Genomic DNA, 5,713 nt, shown 5'->3' with positions numbered 1-5,713 from the left:
GGGAGAATGTTGTTCTTCCTGTGTCTGACTCGGTGGGAGCCTCTTTTGGGAGGCAAATTTTACTGCAATGGCCAAGTCGACTATTTCTAGAACAGAACTAAGGGACACCTCTCAAACACCCCACTAACAGTGAGGCAAGGGGTTGCCGGCCTTTTTTTAAAATCTTGGATCTTAGGGACTTAATCGTTTGCCTTTGTCTCATGTGCTTGCTGATTGTTAAGTCTCCAAAAGACTGTCTAAGATTTCATTCTGTGCAGACATTTCTATTATTATCTAATGTATTGCTAATACCCGTATTGACTGAGGGATAGAGTGCATTACCAGGACTATCATCCCGTCAGGAAAGTCTGGATGAAGGACTGGATGATTTTGAAGAGTTTCTGAAGGGTGGGTGAGAAAAAGGAGGCTAGAATGGTCCTCAGTGAGGGGTCAGAAGGGGTTTAGGATTTAAAGTGCAGTGGATACAGCTGTTCGGCATAGTCATAGTAAGATTGGGGGTCAGTAGGAGTTCAAGGGGGAATGGAGATGAATTGAGGAGAAAGAAGGGGGCATGCCTGCAAGTAGGGCACTTACTAACAACATAAGTGAGCAAGTTTGAAGAAGTCCTGGGTAAGAGAACACAAGACCAATCTCCACCCAAGTGACAGTAAAGATGGAATTGGAAGAAGACGCTGTGATTAAGAGAATCATTTTCAGGCCAGACTTCCTAGGCATCCAAGTTGACTAACGGCCAGGTCATACTACAAGAGAACACCTAGGTCCTAGATTCTTGGAGACTCCAGAATGGCATACCCAGTCTTTGAGAGGCCATGTAAGGGGGTGCAAAGATCCCTTCTAAGAACGTTAAGACTGTGTCCCTGGTGGCTAATTAATTTATTGAAAGATTGGGCAAAACTAGTGCTAGGACTTTTGTTAAAATGAGAAATGAAAGGGAACTGCTGGTCTGAGATAGTATGAAATATTTTCTTTCTTGCTAAAAGTGTCTGACTCATCACCCCACCATTTATTCTCAATACCTTGACTATTTCTGAATCTCTGCGTTAACTGATGACCACTACAAATACAAGCTCCTCTGACCAATATTGAGAGTAGCACTAATCTAATGACAGAAACATAGATATTTCCATGGCAACTTCACACAGTGACCATTTAGCTAAACAACAGTTGAAGATTCCCCTCTAGAGCCTATTATATTTGTTGTCTATGGGCTTTTGAACAGGTTTACAGCACCAGGTATGGATTCCTCTCTTGTGGATTGATTGGTCCTCAAATCCAATCAGAAAGCAATTCGTCACCCAGTAATAAACTTGTCCTTTTACAAATGAATCTATTTTGCTTGACATATTGGTGTTGTGGCTTGCAGGGCTTACAGCTGACTAAGACCATTGGTGACTTTTCTTTCCCTCACAGCCTGCATAGAACTTTCTAGTACTGTGAACTCTAAGTCACGAGGAGAAAAGGTCCAGCCGAGATCTAGCCTCACTTCTCTATATTCTGCAAACAAAGTGTATAGTATCTTCAGCAAAACGATCTTACCTTGTAGTTAGGGTAGGCTACCAAAGAGCAACTGAAACCGTTTGTGTTGATTTTGGGGAGAAGGAATAACTTCTGGGGCCTCCTTGTCGAACAACTCTTAAGGAAGGCATCCCATACCTTTTATTTGGTATTTTATTTAATAACTTATGACTTCTGGTACCTCAGTTTAAGTTCTTTAAAATTTTGTTTCAGTATGTTATATGACTGTCGATTATTGATAAATTTTTTTTGAATTTGTGATGCAATTAATGGAGTTGTGGTGCTATTTTTTATTAGGGCACATTAATTATTGCTTCTTAGTAGACTCATACTTTTCTTCAGATGGGTGTAAGATAGGAAACTATTTGTTAGTGTTTTAATTCTTCGTGTGATACTTCATGAAAATCCTTTCCTATTCTAAAATTCCACAGTGCTCTTCATGTTCATCTTCTCTTTTCATGTTTATTTTACTTTAGAAGTTTGTGATGAAGTTATATGGTTTGTCTTGAAAAATAAAAAGTTAAGTCAACAGTCACTTCATAAATAACACGACACTGGTTCAAAATGCCAAAATCACAGTCTGTACAATTTATATGGGTTGAGGGTCGTGCCATTCTTAAACATCGCTTTGATGTTGATGCCATTACTCTGATTCATTAGGCATTAATTCTTGGTGAAACTGAAGAATGTTGCTGAAATTCTTAGAGACGGCTCTGTGTGTAGCCCCTCTCCTCAGTTTTAATAGTCTTGGCCTTCCATATGACTTAACTGATGCATGACTCACAGTCTTTTCCTCATAGAACATGGATGTGATCTGCCCCTCTGGTTAGCAGCTGTGGTTTCTTCTTGCAGCATCTGCCTTTGTTGGCACCCTTGCTTTTCAATGTGCCTGTGGCACACGAGTCTTCCATCACTGTTTCTTGTTGTCCAGTGAAAGCTGAGATGCTACTAAATATCGATTCTACTAAATGTTGGGCTTTAAAGCAACTTTTCTGCATTTTCATCAAATATCTACAAGCTACTTCTTTCCTTCCACTATACTATAGTTCACATTTTATTTAATCGAGGAATAGATTAGAAGTTCTCTGCCTCATGCATCCTACTGTTTCAACAAGGCTTAGACCATATAAACTGTTTGTTATCTCCTCTCGAATAGCAGACCGACACCCTTCTAGAGAATACTGAATCAAGAAATCACCTGTCTTTGGAGAAGGCATGTGTTGAAAAACAGATGCCAGAGCCATGGAGCATCATTTCTCCATCAGGCTCCAGCATCAGAATCTCTTAATATTTCAAAGACGCTTTCAGTTCTTTCATCTTTAGACAGCTGTGCTGCCTCCTTTTTTTCTCACTGGGTGTTGTTCTAGTTCTGACTGTTCTTTTAGATGGAAAATAGATAAGGTATTATCATGTGAGAACATATTAACCAGACTTATTCAATGCAACTTGAATTTAGTAATGGCAGTTTCTGAAAAGTTGTAAAAAATGTATTTTTCATGTTAGAAAATAAAACAACTTGTTCATTTTTATGTACTCACCAATAGCATAATTTCGTTATATATAGTCCATGACATAAAAACAAACATAATGGTCTGACTTCTATTATTTTTGTTTGTTATCTGTACGAACCTTATTTTTCATTTTTTATGCACAAATTGATGAATTGTCTTTTATTCCTATTGTTTGTAACTTCTAGAGATTTTAGGTTGTTAGAGAATATCTACTCATTTTCAGCAAGCTAATAATGATGGATTAAACGATGTTGGAAGTCTCTTACAAAATCAGAAGTGTGTTTTCTTTTAAGTAGTTTACAGTTCTGTGACATTTAAATTACACCTGCAAAAAGTACACCCTAAGAATGATAGCATGTGGTTCAGTCTGAAGACCTTGATAAAAGTTACAATTTTAGTTGAAATAAGTGAAAGTGATTCTCTTGTATCTCATCAGTCACTGAATTTGTACTAATGTTAACTAATCTGATACCATTTGGCGCTAGAGTTGGACATATATTAGTATTGCCTGTAGTTGGTGTCTGAGCTTACCTTAATGCCTACTTCTTCATCCCTAGTTAATGTTTAATGAATTCATTTAAATTAATGAAAGCGAGTCAATTAAAGATGCTATCTGCAAAATAGGAAAATAAGTTTTTGGATTATGAGAATCTTCTTATGTGGCTACATAAGTTTTGATACTTACAATATCTAGATATTAATTTGCACAGTCGCGGTTACGCTGTGACCATTTTTCCTTCTGATACCCGGGATGGAACCTAGAGAGGCTCATGCCTGCCAGACACTCATTCTGCTCTTGACCTACTTTTCTAGTTTATAAGCTGTCACTTACTGCCTTGCTGGACCATGGAAGGATACTGTTTAGAGACAGTTCTCAATAGGCTCTTATGTTTCCTTACCTCTTCGTTGTGAGGCACTAAGTGTTTTGTGTGTCAGATTCTATTTTCAAGGATGTTTGTAAGGTGAGCAGCTTTGCAAGATGAGCATAACTGTTTCTTTCAAAAGCAAAGGACAAACTGGCTCGCATCCTTCCAAGAATTCTGTTGTCTCTAGGGCAATGTACAACCACACTGTCCAGTAAAATAAGGATATATTCCTTAAGACACAGGGGAGGCATGCTTACTGCTCTAAACGATGTGGGTACTCTCTTGTCACATTTCTCTTATAATAAGGTGTACCAGAATACACACCCCTACATTGGCTCAGTAGGATTTTAAAGGCAAATGGAACAAATATGAATATTCTTTATTTCACATTATTGGCTGTGAGTTCTAAAGTCTTTTATTTTTCATACAGGAGTCTCAAGCCTTATTCTAGCGTCCATACACAGCTTTAAGCTAACATGCACTCTTCCTTACAAGTAGCAGAACACTTCAGACCCCTTGTAGTCCCTTCAATAAACTCAGTGGTTCTGTCCATTGTGCTATACTCCTTTAGAATAGTTTACTTAGTTTTCTTTAATCCTTATTTAATGAATTGATTAAAAATATTGAAACACTAATAAGGGTCCAATCATCTTAAGGAGGTAACAAGGCTGTATCTTATCTCAGAGCAAACAATTGTGTATTGATAAAATTAGGAACAGCTGGGGGCATTATAATACTGTTGATTACTTTCTAGGCCTGAATTTGGGACTTAACTAATATCTTTGTTCGGTTTCCTGTTACAAGAATCAGTCTTGGGTGAGTGCATGTTTTAAAAAGTTATTGTCTCTCTGACCCTGGTTTGTGGTTGGAATCAGAATATTTGAAACGTGAGACAGGAGGTCCTATCAGCGGACGAGAGGAGAATTACATAGAGAGCGTGGGCTTTGAAGTCGATTTGAGTTCAGAAGCCCAGTGCTGTCAGTTTCTACCCCCCACCCCCGTATTGGACATGTCATTCAATCTGTCTTTGCTTCATATGTATAATAAGGAATGGTAGCTACTGCATAAAATTAGCATAAGGATTAGAGATAATCTATGACAAGTGCATGGATTCTGATGTAATTTATGGTGTGTGTGTGGCTCAGTCCTATTGATATGAATTTTGAATTCTGACTTCAAATAATTTTTACATTAATCTGTGTTCCTTTAAGCAGAAAATCCCTTCCTTTTTTCTTCCTCCTACCTACCTTTCTGTCTGTCTCATGTCATTATGTTGTTTGGGTTTGACATTAAACTGTATATGAGCTGAAAATCTATGGTGATATGATGCTATCTGATAGTGATGAAGATATGTTCCAACAATTTATATAAATATTGGAAATTTTACTAGAGAGAAACATGATCTGTGCTTCATATATTAAGGTACTGTGGTAGTCTGTATCAGTAGATAGCAGTAGACTAAAAATTACTCATTTCTCTTAGTCTACAGTTTGGCCATTTGTATACTTCCACTAAATATATCAGAGTATAAGTAGCACAATTAGTGTGATATTGGGATAATTCCTGAAAATCTTTTTCAGTACTTTGGCAAAACTGCTGCTGATGGGCCAGGCATTACGTTGGGCAGCAGATGGACCCATCTGTGGTGCTTATGGTTGCAGCTTGGAAGATGGCTAACAGACTCCCATTCCATCTGACTTCCTCCTCCTTTCCCCAATTTTCTTGGTCTTTGAAGCTAACAGGGATAAAGGACGCCATTTCGATTAGATTATTTCAGAGGCTTGATTAGCATCTCTAAAAGGCTGTCAGCATTTTGTAAAG

General features: G+C 37.9%; 1 protein-coding gene across 1 annotated transcript in view; it reads left to right on the top strand.

The window, feature by feature from the left end:
• Lrch2 (leucine rich repeats and calponin homology domain containing 2) overlaps positions 1-5,713 on the top strand; it is a 64,984-nt gene that overhangs the window by 7,064 nt on the left and 52,207 nt on the right. The window lies entirely within an intron of this gene.

This window comes from Mastomys coucha, chromosome X, assembly GCF_008632895.1.
Source record: "Mastomys coucha isolate ucsf_1 chromosome X, UCSF_Mcou_1, whole genome shotgun sequence".
Lineage (NCBI taxonomy): Eukaryota > Metazoa > Chordata > Mammalia > Rodentia > Muridae > Mastomys > Mastomys coucha.
This window is presented reverse-complemented; position numbering and strand designations above follow the sequence as displayed.